This window comes from Hordeum vulgare, chromosome 3H (genome assembly GCF_904849725.1).
Source record: "Hordeum vulgare subsp. vulgare chromosome 3H, MorexV3_pseudomolecules_assembly, whole genome shotgun sequence".
Lineage (NCBI taxonomy): Eukaryota > Viridiplantae > Streptophyta > Magnoliopsida > Poales > Poaceae > Hordeum > Hordeum vulgare.
Window position 1 is genome coordinate 366,363,772 of NC_058520.1, and position 18,217 is coordinate 366,381,988.

An 18,217-nucleotide genomic window follows, 5' to 3' on the forward strand; every position below is an offset into this window, starting at 1 on the left:
TGAAGACTTGGCCATAAGGGCCATATCCAAGCTAAACAATACGTAATGGATGTAAGACTTTTCTTATTCAGTTTTTGTGTGTTCAGTGAGCATTGATCTCTGGTATCACTGTGCACGTACATTCAGTGATCATGACTTATGAGTCGGGGTCCCCACAGAGCTGGTATCAGAGCCATCTTGACTGCAGGAAGCCTTTAGTTAGCACGGACATTAGTTAGGACAAAGCTGTTTTTCTAGACCAAATAACTGACAGGTCGATATTTTCATATCATGTCCGGTCTTGGTGACAATATTTTCATCAACGTAACTAACAGGTAGGAACTTTATCAAGCCTTGTCTATGTCATTGCATAAAGGTTATCCACTTGGAACTCTCAATGCCTCGGAAGATAAGAAGGCACTAACGGGATTACAAGGAAAACAGAAGACCCTGTCCAACGACAACCATGAGGAACCACCTTCGTTGATAGCTCACCAAATGATAAGTTGTCAAGGACTCTTTCTAGTTCAACCCAAATCATCTCGACGAACAAAAAAAATAGACATAGCAACACCTGAAGAAGACCCAGCTGACTGAGTGGACTCCCCGACGAGACAGAAAGTAAGCACGACTATTGAGTCCGAGAACCCCTAGGATAGGATGAGTCGTGTATGCCCTATGCAAAGTCGAGTTTGTGTGATGTTTCAAAAGGGTGCATGTTGTGTGTTGCTTGTTTTGCTTGTTTGTGCCCTAATATAAGTCACAATTTTTGCCAAGACAACTAGTACGCGACTATATCACCTACCTCATCTTGATGTTGTGTTTGGCATTTCGGCACTTGTTCGATTACACATGCACTATACCACCCCCTTAGACACTACCCTCTATGCTACTTTTCTCTCTCCCTCACCTTTCTCGACAACTGAAGACCAGCGGGACAAGATGCACCAAGGATCCACCTCGACAGACAACTAACACTGAAGACTATGACTACAACGTGCTCAACCCAGACATAACCCTCTAGCTTTATGCTTCTCCCTAAAGATTGGAGTCCCTCCCTAGACCAACCTAAATCTCACAAGCTTCCCTAGCTCAAACCTTTGATCACTTGTTTAATACATGGGTTTCCCACAGCACTCGTTGAGTCGTGATAACCCGTACTCAGCACTGGGTTCATTACAGAACAAGTGATCACAGTGAACAAGTATCCTTCATTCTTAAGCTAGCACCAGGATCTTGATGCCATAGGAGGGATCATTCTAAGGGTGTGCAACATGTAGCCAATGATTTAAGGTGACTATAGTTGGTGTCTCACGGATGTAGCGAGATTCTCTTAATAGATCGTAAGACCCTTAAGTTCGTAGGTGAACTTGGTGGAATGAGCTGGTAAAGTAGCATAACCTGCATATTCCTCGAGTAAGTTGGATTCATTAGTACGATTATGATTACGCGCTAAAGCTCTTGCTGGTATGATACATTGACTTAGTCAAGTAACAATCATGGATTAATAATGATTTGGACTAGCAAGTAAAGAGTTCTCGTTAGGCGTGAGAAATGGATTTAGTCCGATGATCTTGATCATCATACCATGTTTCTCGGAGGATGACAAGTGGAGGTAATTGGATGATGTTAGGGAGGATTTAAGTATCCATATAAGCTTGATCTTGGAGTTAGGTGGGCATGGTACTGAAAGTTGGTGGGTATAATATGATATAGTCCTTGCAACGATATGTAGATTAGAAGAGACTATTGGTGATTTTTGTAGAACCCCATCGATATTGGATTGTCATGGGTCAAGTGATGATTGATGGGACTGGTGAACCACTTGATTGGATTCTTCGGAAGGAAACAAGATCTTGGATTGGTATAATACGTGTTTCCTTAGCATAGGAATGCAGTACCTTATACCTTGCATAATTTTACTAAGCACTTGGATTGTAGTATCTTAGCCAAGCTTAGAAGCTTGTATGCTTCCCGAGGATTTTTAAATAGGGATACGCATGACCTGGTTATAGCATACTTATGAGGTTTTGGTTTACTCCTTCTCTAAAACCTTGGAGTTGAGTAGCATAAGGAATTTTGGAGTTGACTTATATGACATGGTATTTTTTATGAAATTGGATGATTCGGTTTGGAGGATTTGGTAGGACTATTGGCATCTAAGAAAGTGTGCTCAAGGATAAGGTGATGGATGTTCACTCATATCCTAAGTTCCTTGAAACCCCGAAGCTTTCCCTAGCCATAAAATGGCCGGATTGTGACCATAGGCCTTAGCTCTAAGTCGTTAGACTATGGTCAATACTCCATATTGACCACCACTAAACCGCTGGCCAAATGACCATCCAGGACAAGTACCCGCTCCTCTCACACATCCCAGGAGCATAATGTTTGTGTGATGGTTGGGGAAATATGGTGTTGTCCTCATTGGTGACAAGCTTATTTATCCAAGAAAAGTGAGTAGCACCTTAGTGCTATTGGGATAAGCCCCAGAGACCCCGATCGCCATGCTACTAAAGTGTAAGGTTTTACCTTGAAGGAGATGGCCTCCTAAAAGCACCCTCCAAGCAGCAAAATACATTCCTACCCAAGAAAGGTGAAGAGCCACCACGGATGACTGTCCACGACAATGAAGAAGAAGAAATAGGATTGGACCACCACCCCTCTACCGGCTGCATCAACTATGTCAAGAAGCATCAACGTTCATGCACGACGAATCCTTTGGGCATCAAGAGAAATCAACAGCCCTTGTTGTCCAATCAAGAACATGAGTCCTGACTGGGCCATGGTGAAACCCTTGTCAGAGGAAGTTCACACCACTTGCCAAACCTCAGACCTTGGGATTGGATGGCTGGTCTATACCTTTGGGAAGCCAACTCCTCGAGGGCCCTCAAAACCTTCCTAGATGGTAGAAACCGTTTAGAACATCGTGTCTCTAAGCTGAGTATTATGGACAAGACCCAACCCAGACTTGTTTGTAAGTAACAACAAAGAGGCTAGAAGACCAAACACTCGAAGGCATGCTGAAGACGTGCGCTCGTGATGACGAAGGTTGTATTGCCAAAGACGAATGATGGACATACCTGGGCAACTACGCAAGCTGAATATCTCAAGCTTATGCTGACACTCTCAAGGAAGAAGACCACTAACGACTGAAGATCACCTGCTTTAAGGAAGTCAAGTACCTCCCTGTCAATGCGGAACTGCACCAAAACCTTGACCCTCTTGTTCTAAGAGTAGACATTTAGATTTCACTAACCAACATGAGAAACCCCATGACCAGCACATAGACACAGTACATTTTCACGTATTCCGACCTTGGAATACCCACGGAAGAGAGAACATTGCCCGAACCTCAATCCCCAAGCCCATGTCCCTTAGTCAAGCCTAGATCATTGCAAGAACTTCGTTCACTCTCAGATGCAGCCAAGAGAAGAAATTGAAGTTGTATCATCAAGCACTTCAAGATCTGTTGGAGCAATCACATCGAACAATGAGCAACATGGGAACGTTAAGACTACCTCGCACCCAAATTTTTGTATATCTCCAATGCCTAGCCTAGCAATCTTGGGGACGAGATTCTTGTAAGGGGGGTAGGCCTGTCACACCCTGTGTTTTGATTCTACTCACTAAGTTAACATAGCCCAAAAATTAGGACCAATTAACAATTTTGTGAGTGCTTGTGATGCTTGATATGATTCTTGTATGCTTTCTTATGTTTTAAATCACAAAAGTTCCTACTACTCTTTAGGAAATATCATGTGTATAGGACATAAAGCTACTTTTACCAAATATTGTTTTAACCAAAACGCATTTATTTGATTTAGCTTATCAAAAAACCCTCAAGTGAGTCTTGTACTACAAGTCCTCAAATTAGGGAAGATGTTTTCCTACAAATATATTCTTTAAATCCTATTATCAAAAAGACTTCCCAAAACCACAAAATTGTTATTTTAAAATTTATTTTCTTATTTTATTTAAATACCTTATTTTTAGGCTAGAAATGGTCTTTTATGAAGTAAAGTTATTAGGGAAATTGAGTGGCCATATATATTACATATATAAGAGTTCCAACACATGGTCATTTTCAAAATATTTGACAAAATCCTTTCTGCCTATTTCAATATTTTGAAATATTTCTAAGAGAAATATTCACAATAAATTCCAAGAAAATTAGAGCTAGTCACACATGATATATGTGAGGATGTTGCCAAGTTTTGTCTCTATGCATGTTGATTTGGTTCACCTAAATATTCCAAAGCCCTATCTGTCTGGAACCAAATTTGAGCAACTCTACATTGCCAAGTGTCTCCAATTTGTGGTCAAATTTTGTGTACAGGTTTCGATACTCTAATAATGCATCCACGCCAGGTGGTGCATCAGGGGGATCAAATGAACTTGTCCCAAGCCCCTCAAAACGACTCCTGCTGTTTTCTAGGATTGGGAAACTTCACATTATGAAGTTTCTCCAATTGATCCCAAACTTTTTGGGCATGCTAATACTGAAATAATGCCACCACACCAAGTGGTGCATAAGTGGGAATTAATTGGCATGAACTTATATGAAGAAAGCTATTTCTGCCCATTTATTGGGGTTTTCAAGTCTACATTGGAAACTTTCTCCAACAAATCTCAAATTGGGTGTCCAATCCCCATTTTTATTTGTCATAGGAACTTGTTAAATCTCAGGGGCATTGGATCCCACTAGGTGCCCTTGGACATCATCAAACACCTTTTGCCATAAACTAGAGGACAAGCAAAGTTGGCCCTAAGTTATTCTCGTTGCTCCAAGATTTTTACCATAACTTTTGATAACCCTCTACCACCTCAAGTAACTTTGCCATGGCCCCTGATCAATTATTGGATGGTAACTCCCTCTCTATACCTCTCCTTTTTACGATGGAATCACCTCTTTTACACCTCTTCCATTATTTATGTTCATGCAAATGCCCCCAAATCTTTCCACAACACCTCTTGTGTGCTAACGCACCATTTCAAATAAAGATATGGCATGCTCATGTGGAAAATATGAGCAACCCTTCTAAAATTTGATTTTTGGTAGAAATGTAGCCTTGAACTAGAAGTGCTAGCTACACTCCTCTCCGTGATACGAAACTTGGTAGTCTTGAAGTTCTTGCAGAGCCGGGGCTACTAGACATGGTTTCATCCCAACTCCCCCCCCTACTAAAAACCCTTTTCACTCGCCCCAAGTTTGCTACTTCAAACTTAACCAGAGATGAAACCCATCTTACATATCCCCATATTGATCCAAACTCCTCTATCACCCTCTGCCATGCATGCCTTGCATGTTGGACATCTTTGGCCGACCAGAAGGGTACCATGGACATGAATGGCCATGGTGACCACTCTGCTGGCATGCAGCAATGGCGTTGTGCCAGGCCATCTCGCCGTGTAGCTGGTGTCTATCCTCGACAGGGTGTCCACAAATGCCAAGTGATGGCGTTGTATAGTAGGTATAGTCCTACAAACCTGCATCCCTAGGCCTACCCAAGACCCTACATGGACATGTGCGTCCCAAAATCCACTTGTGCAATCACGACTTCACTTGGACAAGTGTAACATCATTCGGCCCGCATGAGGTCACTCGGACCATCTCATATCATTCAGATGTACCTCTACACTCGGACTGTAGCAAGGCATGGGCAACGAAGGGATTGCAATGGCTACAGACTTAAAGTATCACATGAAGTGCAGTCAAAACATGTGTTACCAGTAACGCTGATGTTAGGGCTGCCATTACTAGTAAATCCTATAATTATTACCATTTACTCACCCTTGTAATGAGATCCGACTGGTTGTGGCGCACTCTATATAAGCCACCCCCAGGCTCATGACCAAGGGTTCAACATTCTATAGCATCACATATTCTATAAGCAAACACCAGCCACCGAGGCTTGAGATGTAGTGTCGTTACCACTCCGAGTGGGGCCCGGACTCGTACATCCGAGTGTATCCACTCCACCCTACCTAGGCTCCGCCCCTCATTGGTACCCCTGGTATGATTTTTGGGATCACTCCCATGATACTTGGCTCTCACCTTGGGGCTGAGCGTTTAGCAATTTTGGTGCAGTAGGAATTTTACCTTTTTTAGTCATCATCACGACACTCGGCGGAGAGATCTTCTTTGGCTCCCTCAGCTTTGTCGTCAATGACTCAGCGTGGCTGTAGGATGCGCTGTTCGACATCGACGACCTCCCTGCTCGAGGTACATCGCATTTCGACACAGTTGCGCATGGGGTGCTGATCCGACAGCCATCGGTGCCATGCCACTCGGTACACCCACACCCCACTGCAATTTGTCGCAAGCGCTCCGGGCGCTCGCGGTTGCACCGATGGATCAAGCATCTAGTGGCCCACCAGGACACTTCAGCAGTCGGGACCCCGATCCTAGGTCATAAGAACCCAGCCGGTAACACATCACATCACTTTGCGGCCTCACGCATGGTAAACTCCACGGCCGCCACCTTACCTTGGCCGGGACCGTTTGCGTATTTTGGCTCACGTATATGAATGTGTCTCTAGCGTTCAAACGACAAGAACCCGGGTCGACATGACTAGTTATAAACCCAAGTGGTACATCCGTACAGGGACAGGCATACATAACCCAGCAAAGCAGGTGTCGGTCATCTGCGTGTGTAGACGGGTCGTAGCAAGCTACGAGGACCCCATTACATCGCGTGACATTTCCCCGAGGGGACAGACACATCAGCAAAGAAGGATACATGCCTGTCAATCAATGTTTTCCGAGCAGTAGCAAGCTACCAAGGCCCGATGGAAACCCAAAGAGGCATTTCCCTGTAAAGAGTACTACTAAAGGCAAACAACTAGGTGTCGAATCCCACACATATAATGCATTTCAAACATACACACATTATGCACGATATGTGTAGATACAACATGGAATCACAACATAACTCTATGACTCAAGCATTTATTAAAGACTCATCAGAACCAACATAGTGTGTTATTACAAACAGGGGTCCCATGACCCGACACTCAAGTCATACAAACAACAAGCGGAAGAAAATCATGTCTGGGTACAGACATCTACTAAAAGTGGCTGGAAGAGCCTGAAAAGCTACTACGACCCTACCAGAGGAGCCAAACCTCTATCTGGGATTCCTAAGCTATTCCGGTCAACATCGAACACATCACGTAGAACCTTTTAATGAGTCTAAGTCTTCTCTGAAAAAACATAAATAAAGCAACCGTGAGTACAAAGGTACTCAGCAAGTCTTACATCAGAACTATCTACATATGCATCATGTTTCAATGAAAGGATTGTGGGGTTTGATTGCAGCAAGCGAGCTTTGACTCTTGGCTTACCTGTACTACGACTACAAGTTCTTTCTTTGAGGTGGGATAGCCACTATGGATCCACTCCCGTCTCCCTACGAGAAGGCCTTCCATAGCACTCACACTTATCTTGCATGTTTTAGAGTATCCATTTAAATTGTCTATTTACCACGTAATGTTTCCAAGTAGTCCATATCCGAGGACGCGGCTATTCGAACAGATTGATTCACCCTGCAGGGGTATACTTCCTCACACATGCTCTCACCACTTAGCACCATATGCACGTCATGCATCTCGGCAACCTTCAAGCGGAAGCACTTGCGTGGGTGTCGGCCACGACCATTAACCACACAAGACCCTAGTCCAGGTTTATCGCCTATTTCAGACTGAACCCGCAAGGAAGTCCGGCCGAGGTTTCCTCCATGACCCCAAACGATGTGCGCAGGGTTCCCAAGCCCATCATTCGGGTGCCACTTGGTACACCGTGCCACTGTGTATCTACCGCAGAGAAGCCTACCCCGTCGAGCAGAGCTAAACACGGTCGCCAACACTTTTCCTACAAACACCAGAAACTAATTGCAACTCCTGGACAGGGATCTAGGAAATTCATCAGTCGAGCGGGGTCATATTTCAGGGCCCAATGCATGGTAGTATCTTGTCTTGGATAACATACATAGAACTCAGTTCTTAAGGACGGTCTCAATGAGACAACCCACCATGTACTCCTACATGGCCTCTCGTCGCTACCTTTACAAAATCGGATTCACACTTTTACTCTCACACAATAGAACATGATCACAACCATTCCGATTCATCATCCAGATGGATCAGACCCGACACGACTCTAAGCATAGCAGGCATTGTAAACAAGCATGGATGAGTAAGCACAACAAGGCTCAAGCAGTTGCTACTCATGCTAAGTGGTTTCAACTATTTAGTGTGACAAAATCAGGTCATGCAGAGGAATGGGTTCAACTACCGATAACATGTACAGTTGAATCGTGTTTGTCCTAATGTAGTAAAACAGAGCAGGAGCGAGAGAGTGGGTTTATTTCAATATGCTCAAGGGGGTTTGCTTGCCTGACACGTCTCAAGATAGCAATGAGTCTTCATCAATGTCAACGATCACATCGTCGGAAACATCGTTTACCGAGAGGGAACAACACCTGCAAACAAGAAAGAACAACAATTACTTCACGGAAATGCAACACTATGATGCATGATCAAGACATGAAATGAAAGGTGGCAGGGCTAAAGTGGCTATCATTTCTTAAGTTGAAGTTCGTTCGAATTAGGATTCAAACATCACTTCAAGCCGCGTAGTTTTCCAAGTACCCTTATAATTGATTCGACCTGATACTCATAACAAATTGTTCCAACATGCATGGAGTTAGTATATTGAGGTATTGATTTGCATTGACCAATGTTTGGTCATAACAATTGAAGTGGAATTCAAATAAGTATCAAATTCCATCTCCAAACTAAATATGAAATTTATCCTATTCACCATTTTGCCTATTTGGTGATGTTAACTTTTTCAAACATGCATGAAAATGCCATAATCACATTCTTTGGATTTTTCTGATCCTTTTTCATATATAAATTATTTCCATCAGAGTTATATTTTAATTTCTATGATTTTTAGAAGTTTTTCTATTATTTCGGAATTAATTAAAATCAGAAAAAACTATTACTGCGTCAGGCTGATATCATCCCTGCGTCAGCAGGTCAACCAGCCGGTCCAGGTCAAACCCTGACCAGTGGGGCCCACTGTTCAGTGACCCAGGGGCTAACCCCGCGCTGACAAGCTCCTAATTGCGGTTTGACCAGGCATGGGGCCCTCTGTCAGTGGCTCTAAGGCCTGATTAGTGGCGGGTTAAGGTGACCACGTCGGCCCCCACCGGAGGGTGGTCGCCGGCGACCATAGCCGCGGCGGAGGGGCTCTCTGGCAGCGGATCGACGGCGACAGATCTCGGTGAGCGGAGATGGAAACGACGACGACGGCAACGCTTCAGGAAGCTGCAACTTGATTCCTTCGGCGTGGAGAAGCTACTCGTCGTGGCGGAGAGGATGAACTGCTCAGGGAGGCTTTGCTGCGGCCGGAAAGGTGCTGGTGAGCTCAAGCAGAGCTCAGCCATGGCGGGAGGAAGAAGAGAAGAGGGGGAGAAGGATGAATGGATGAGGCAGAGGGGTTCGAGGGAGGAGGAAAAGCAAGGCACGTGGTGAGGCATCGTGCTGGCTAGGAGGGACAGGCACGCAGGGTGGAGGTGGCGCCCCTGGCCTCGGCGCCGTGCTAATCTTGTCCCGTGCCTTCTGGCAAGAGGAGGGAGACGACAGGGGACCCCCTGGTGGGCTGGGCCTGGAGGTGAGCGCACGTTAGTTTCCTTTCTCTTTTTTTTTCCTTTTTCTATTTTGTTTTCTTTCTGTCATTTGTTTTTATTTGTTTTGGCTCCAACTAATTCAAAGAGACACAACTCTGGGTGTCATTTGGAATATTTCCAACCCCATGTGAAGTTTTCAACATTTTATAAAACTAGGAAGTATTTGAAATCAATTAATTAATTGATTTCAGTGGCTTTTGAGTTTAAAATAAAATACCAAAAGTATTTTGAAAATATATATCACCCCTGATATTTTCTTTCCAACATTTATCAAAAATGATGGTCTTTTATGAAAACCATTTTGGTTCATTGATTTGTCACCACTTTTGAATTGTTTTGCATATAGAGTTGCTAGGGTTTTGTTTTGAATATGGAGTAGCTAGGATTTTTCTCTTGTTGAACCTATTTGGATGTTGTTTGGTGTTAGAGTTTGGTCATCCCCATTTGTAGATCATCCAAATTTGAATTAAATTGATTTGAATGCATTCATGAATGCTTACTGATGCAACTAACTACAAGCTATATTCTAGGGCTGTGACAACTCACCCCCACTAAACAAGAATCTCGTCCCGAGATTCAGGCGTAGTCGGGAAGAGGAAGAGGGGACACTGAACTATCACAAACTTCACGATCCATTTGCACCTCTCGAGGACGTTGATTCATCGCACCATGTTGATCTTGACATCTTTGTCTTCGAGGTCTTCATCTAACACGACAACAAAGGAACAGATAGACTCTGCAAGACTCGATCGTCTCAAAGATCGGGCAACTCATGATCGACTCATAGAATGAGATAGAGAGACGTCCCTTGAGCTGAAACACAACACTCATGACAGAAACGAGGAAGTAAGGCATAAGACAAAGGTTCAATTGGTAGGCAACAAATCCACGCTTAAGACAGATGGTGACGAGGTTTTCAAAGTAGCGAGGATTATGTTACCCTTCATACCATAACGGGGCACTGTAGGAGGTGACTCATAGAGTTATTCCCTTAAGTGGCAAAAAGAATTACTTTTGATCCTAAGATCATTGAAACTCTTCATACCAGAGTAAGCCAATTCACAAATGATTGTTTGAAGGAATTTGAAAGAATGGCATACTCAGGTTGGAAAGAAACTAGGGTTATAGAACAACTTGGCGGACGAAAGGCACATTCCAAGTATTACCGAGAATATAACCTAGTGACTGAGCGTGCTCTCAAGAACTTGAGCATTTCCATATTCATCAAAGTTTTACCAATATCTGTGCCAAGATCTTGGTGACACAACATACTACCATGACGAACAGTGATGGAGGATGCAGATGCAAAGGAAGACAACACTTCCTCAGATTTCTCCTTAGCTGTGCCAACGGAACGAAATCTGGTTGATCGACCGAGAGACATTTAGCACTCCGCTTCTAATGTTCTCCTTGATGTGCTAGCACAACCCAATTATAGATCATGCTTGACATCTAGCACATCAAGTATAGGTCGGAATTCGAGGCATCAAAGGGAGTCCATGAGGAACAACTTCCAAAATAAGTCATACCAAACCCCACGGGGAGATGGCTAAGATTGCTGATACAAGATATTATATCAAATCTTCCGGCTAGGTGTGTTAGCCACAACATCACTTTACCGGGTTACATAGAGACCAATATTATAATTCTTGGGGAAAGTTCCAACCATTATAACTGCCTGAGATTCAGCTCCGGTTGGTGACATGATGCTTCAGACTCAGCATGTCTGAAAAGAAAGTTTGCAACACAAATCGACGGGATAACGTTGCAAGATTCTCAGGAAAGGAACTATGGAAGACAACTCGAAAACGTGAGCTGGATTGCAAGACCCACGTGAACACGCTGCCCAAGACAATGATGAGCACATGAAAAAGTCTTACAACAAAACACTACTGAGTTCTGATTTGGGAACCATCATTGCGTATATCGAAGCCATGTGCAACTCCGTGTGGGCCCTTCGGGAATGACACCTAACTTATTTTCCTTGAACAAATCAATCAGTGGCTTGGTGTGCTAGGAGATACATGTGGAATGGAGGTAGCTAATCTCTCAGACCATAGAATACTTCGAACGTGCATGACTGACTTGAGATGATTCCGAAGAAAACAATTAACTTTTCTCGAATTCACGGCGACAACTTGCATCAGATGCACATGAATTAGAGGAATTCACTTCTTACACCTTACATATACCTCGTGCACGAGACACGAAGACAATGTCTACAAAGTTTCCAGCACTAGCTTGATGTCCAAAATAGATCATGGAACAAATGAGAATGTTGCCGATGGGCTCAACAACAATTCATCAAGATACCCATATAATTGGATTTCCACAACTATGTGAGCAAGATAATAGCATTGGTCAGATCAAAGAATATAATGGTGTATGCTCAGAGAAATCCATGAGTAAGACACCGATACGAAAATCTTTGGTTCTGAGTTTGATTTGACAATAGCCCATGCTCAAATCCAAATTGAACAAGATAATATATGCAACAATTGATCACACGAATCAAGCAATGACAATATCATCTTTCTTCAAGACTCCCACAACAGGAAGAATTATCCCTTTCAAATGAGCTAAGTTTAGGCGAAGCTTTATCTTCCAACTCTCCAAGTTGTTGTTTAGCTTAACCAACTAGCTCAGGGTATCCAATACGGATTCTTGGGGAAGGGGTTCGTTTATAGAAAAACCAACTTGATCACGAGCTCTATCATAACAGTCAGGAAACAACCTGGTAATACTTCCGAAAAGATATTCGGAAAATCACGAACCACAGATATATTATTAAGCTCGGGAACAATCTTGCTTTTCAGGGCAAGATGATGTGATGAAAGAGCGGAGGATTGACCTAATCCTAACCCATTGATCGAAAAGTGCACCATGAAACATGGACTAGGTAGCACGCTCAGTCTTAGGATGACGATTCAATCACCATCACCATAAGAGTGAAATTATTGTCCATTAGCTACCAAGCAATAACATTGCTAGGAGTATTCATTTCACACATCATGGTTCACTTGTCGATATTCCGGTTTCAACCAATACGAAAACCGAGGAGGGAACGCTGATAGCGAGAAGTATCACTACATCAAGAGCTCATAAGAGATAGTGCAATTCTCATGACATTCTTGACAACAAGAGGGTCATACTCCAAGATAGACCAGAGCAAAAGCTGGGTTAGCATTTCGATCTGTGGAATACAAGTACTTTGACCCAATCCAAATAATGGATGTGGTACTGGAGTTAGCTTCTCCAAGTCGTTCGAGAATAGAACAATTTGACAGACCACAGGAATAAAAGACATTGATAACAAGAATGCACAACTTCTCTTGACTAACCTCTCAATGATGAAGGTCAAAAAACAACAACTAGATAGGGCCAACTCATCACGAGAACTCTTATTATGATCTTTAGTTCACGAAGAACTTTTGACAGAGATGGTCCACGGTATTGGAAGAATGATATACCACACACCTTGTGGGCTACAACAAGGTTACTAATCATTCTAAAGGAACTAGCAACACTATCAACAGAAGTGAGCAGAATGATCATTGGATTCAGGAACCCAGAAATAGAATACCTACTAGCTAAATAACATCACGTGATGTTTTCGAAAATGATGGCCAGAGTTATCACACTGAAAACCAAAACACATCTAGACTATTGGGTAGCTTTCGAGGTGACATGTTTTCCTAGCACTTCAACAAAATGTCGAGGTAATAGAATACCTCAACACAATGCTTAGTGTGCTTTGTCTGGCCAAAAGACATTAACTCAGGAGGAGGGAAATTTGCAATTGCATCAGATTATTTAAGAACTTTGGAAAACTCGGACAACATAACAGCTGTACGGGCATGAAATATGAGGCAACCTGCAAGAAACTGACAGCATAACAATTGAATTCTTATGGAGACACTGATCCTTGAAGATATCAACTTTCCTATAAGTCTCTAACATAGTAACTCGTCATCCTAATGAATAGATGAGAAAGCCTAATTCTTAAACCCCGTAGAACAAAGAAGAGGGTGACACAGAATAAGAATGACACAAGGAAAGGAGTAAAAAGAGCCTTACATTCCCTTCCACAAACAATTCCCTTATATAACTAAAGAGTTGCTAGACTCAACATCGACCAGTTTGGCTTGGTTATCCTACAGGCAGTCAAGCTCTGATACCAAAGCTGTCGGGACCCCGATCCTAGGTCAAAAGAACCCAGCCGGTAACACATGACATCACTTTGCGGCCTCGTGCACGGTGAAGTCCACGACCGCCACCTTACCTTGGCCGGGACCGTTTGCGTCTTTTGGCTCATGTATATGAATGTGTCGCCAGCGTTTAAACGACAAGAACCCGGGTCGACATGACTAGTTATAAACCCAAGCGGTACATCCGTATAGGGACAGGCACACATAACCCAGCAAAGCAGGTGTCGATCATCAGCGTGTGTAGACGGGTCATAGCAAGCTACAAGGACTCCATTACACCGCGTGACATTTCCCCGAGGGGACAGACACAGCAGCAAAGAAGGATACATGCCGGTCAATCAATGTGTTCCGAGCAGTAGCAAGCTAGCAAGGCCCGATGGAAACACAAAGAGGCATTTCCCTGTAAAGTGTCCAATCCCACACATATAATGCATTTCAAACATAGACACATTATGCACGATATGTGTAGATACAACATGGCATCACAACATAACTCTATGAGTCAAGCATTTATTAAAGACTCATAAGAATCAACATAGTGTGCTATTACAAACAGGGGCCCATGACCCGACACTCAAGTCATACAAACAACAAGCGGAAGCAAATCATGTCTGGGTACAGACATCTACTAAAAGTGGCTCGAAGAGCCTGAAAAGCTACTACGACCCTACCAGAGGAGCCAGACCTCTGTCTGGGATTCCCAAGCTATTCCGGTCAACATGGAACACATCGCGTAGAACCTTTTAATGAGTCTAAGTCTTCTCTGCAAAAACATAAATAAAGCAAACGTGAGTACAAAGGTACTCAGCAAGTCTTACATCAGAACTATCTACATATGCATCATGTTTTAATGAAAGGATTGTGGGGTTTGATTGCAGCAAGACATCTTTGACTCTTGGCTAACATGTACTACGACTACAAATTCTTTCTTTGAGGTGGGATAGCGTACACGAGTCCACATATTCATCAATTCAATACACCACTATGGATCCACTCTTGTCTCCCTACGAGAAGGCCTTCCATAGCACTCACACTTATCTTGCATGTTTTAGAGTATCCATTTAAATTGTCTATGTACCACGTAATGTTGCCAAGTAGTCCATATCCGAGGACGCGGCTATTCGAACAGATTGATTCACCCTGCAAGGGTCTACTTCTTCACACATGCTCTCACCACTTAGCACCATATGCACGTCATGCATCTCAGCAACCTTCAAGCGGAAGCACTGGCGTGGGTGTCGGCCACGACCATTAACCACACAAGACCCTAGTCTAGGTTTATCGCCTATTTGAGACTGAACCCGTAAGGAAGTCCGGCCGAGGTTTCCTCCACGGCCCCAAACGATGTGCGCAGGGTTCCCAAGCCCACCATCCGGGTGCCACTTGGTACACCGTGCCACTGTGTATCTACCACAGAGAAGCCTACCCCATCGGACAGAGCTAAACATGGTCGCCAACACTTTTCCTACAAACTCCAGAAACTAATTGCAACTCCTGGACAGGGATCTAGGCAATTAATAAGCCGAGCGGGGTCATATTTCAGGGCCCAATGCATGGTAGTATCTTGTCTTGGATAACATACATAGAACTCAGTTCTTAAGGACGGTCTCAATGAGACAACCCACCATGTACTCTTACATGGCCTCTCATCGCTACCTTTACCAAATCGGATTCACACTTTTACCCTCACACTGTAGAACATGATCACAACCATTCCGGTTAATCATCCAGATGGATCAGACCCGACACGACTCTAAGCATAGCAGGCATTGTAAACAAGCATGGATGAGTAAGCACAAAAAGGCTCAAGCAGTTGCTACTCATGCTAAGTGGTTTCAACTATTTAGTGTGACAAAATCAGGTCATGCAGAGGAATGGGTTCAACTACCGATAACATGTACAGTTGAATCGTGTTTGTACTAATGCAGTAAAAGAGAGCAGGAACGAGAGAGTGGGTTTATTTCAATATGCTCAAGGGGGGTTTGCTTGCGTGACACGTCTCAAGATAGCAATGAGTCTTCATCAATGTCAACGATCACATCGTCGGAAACATCGTTTACCGAAAGGGAACAACACCGGCAAACAAGAAAGAACACCAATTACTTCACGGAAATGCAACACTATGATGCATGCTCAAGACATGAAATGAAAGGTGGCAGGGCTAATGTGGCTATCATTTCTTAAGTTGAAGTTGGTCTGAATTAGGATTCAAACATCACTTCAAGCCGGGTATTTTTCCAAGTACCCTTATAATTGATTCGACCTGATACTCATAACAAATTGTTCCAACATGCATGGAGTTAGTATTTTGAGGTACTGATTTGCATTGACCAATGTTTGGTCATAACAATTGAAGTGGAATTCAAATAAGTATCAAATTCCATCTCCATACAAAATATGAAATTTATCCTATTCACCATTTTGCCTATTTGGTGATGTTAACTTTTTCAAACATGCATTAAAATGACATAATCAGATTCTTTGGATTTTTCTGATCCTTTTTCGTATATAAATTATTTCCATCCGAGTTATATTTTAATTTCTATGATTTTTACAAGTTTTGCTATTATTCTGGAATTAATTAAAATCAGAAAAAGCTATTACTGCGTCAGGCTGATGTCATCCCTGCGTCAGCAGGTCAACCAACCGGTCCAGGTCAAACCCTGACCAGTGGGGCCCACTGTTCAGTGACCCAGGGGCTAACCCCGCGCTGACCAGCCCCTAATTGGGGTTTGACCAGGCGTGGGGCCCTCTGTCAGTGGCTCTAAGGCCTGATTAGTGGCGGGTTAAGGTGACCACGTAGGCCTCCACCGGAGGGTGGTCGCCGGCGACCATAGCCGCGGCGGAGGGCTCGCCGGAGAAGACCTAAACGGCGCTACAGGGCGCCAAATCGGGCGCAGTTTGCGGCTACGCGAAGCTGGCAAAGCGCCTGATCAACCAAGGCCATCAAAAGGAGCTAGGGTCGCCGGAGAGAGTGCCAGCGACGAGCGTGCGCGGTGGCCAAAAGTGGAGCTCGTCGGGGAGATGCTCTGGAGGGCGATTTCGAGCGGGACAAAGAGGGGAAAGCATCGGAGGCTCACCGGAGATGGAAACGACGACGAAGGCGACGCTTCAGGAGGCTGCAACTTGATTTCTTCGGCGTGGAGAAGCTACCCGTCGTGAGGGAGAGGATAGACTGCTCGGGGAGGCTTCGCTGTGGCCGGAAAGGCGCCGGTGAGCTCAAGCAGAGCTCAGCCATGGTGGGAGGAAGAAGAGCAGAGGGGGAGAAGGAGGAATGGATGAGGCAGAGGGGTTCGAGGGAGGAGGAAAAGCAAGGCACGTGGTGAGGCATCGTGCTGGCTAGGAGGCACAGGCAGGCAGGGTGGAGGTGGCGCCCCTCGCCTCGGCGCCGTGCTCATCTTCCCCCGTGCCTTCAGGCAGGAGGAGGGAGACGACAGGGGACCCCCCGTGGTGGGCTGGGCCTGGAGGTGAGCGCACGTTAGTTTCCTTTCTCTTTTTTTCCTTTTTCTGTTTTGTTTTCTTTCTGACATTTGTTTTTATTTGTTTTGGCTCCAACTAATTCAAAGAAAATAGCTGAACAACTCTGGGGTGTCATTTGGAATATTTCCAACCCCATGTGAAGTTTTCAACATTTTATAAAACTAGGAAGTATTTGAAATCAATTAATTAATTGATTTCAGTGGCTTTTGAGTTTAAAATAAAATGCCAAAAGTATTTTGAAAATATATATCACCCCTGATATTTTCTTTCCAACATTTATCAAAAATGATGGACTTTTATGAAAACCATTTTGGTTCATTGATTTGTCACCACTTTTGCATTGTTTTGTATATAGAGTTGCTAGGGTTTTGTTTTGAATATGGGGTAGCTAGGATTTTTCTCTTGTTGAACCTATTTGGATGTTGTTTGGTGTTAGAGTTTGGTCATCCCCATTTGTAGATCATCAAAATTTGAATTAAATTGATTTGAATGCATTCATGAATGCTTACTGATGCAACTAACTGCAAGCTATATTCTAGGGCTATGACATCAGGATAGGTGGCTATGCTTAGTTCCAATGAGCCCACCGTCAACCTCTTCGCATCATCGAGCGATGAATCACTCGGCGACTCGGACAACGAAAGAAGTGGAGACGCCGCTAAGGTCTTAATGGCCGACACGACCAGGGGAGGCGGCCCTGGATTTGCCACGGAGAACTCTCGTGGGCTTGACAATGGAGAGCATCACTACGGTGACGGGAGTCACCACGTTCCGCAAACACTCACAGAGCAGCAGCGGGAGGAACTTCGGTCGAGGAGCGAGCAAGCTCTTCATACCCCCATCACCAAGAATGCC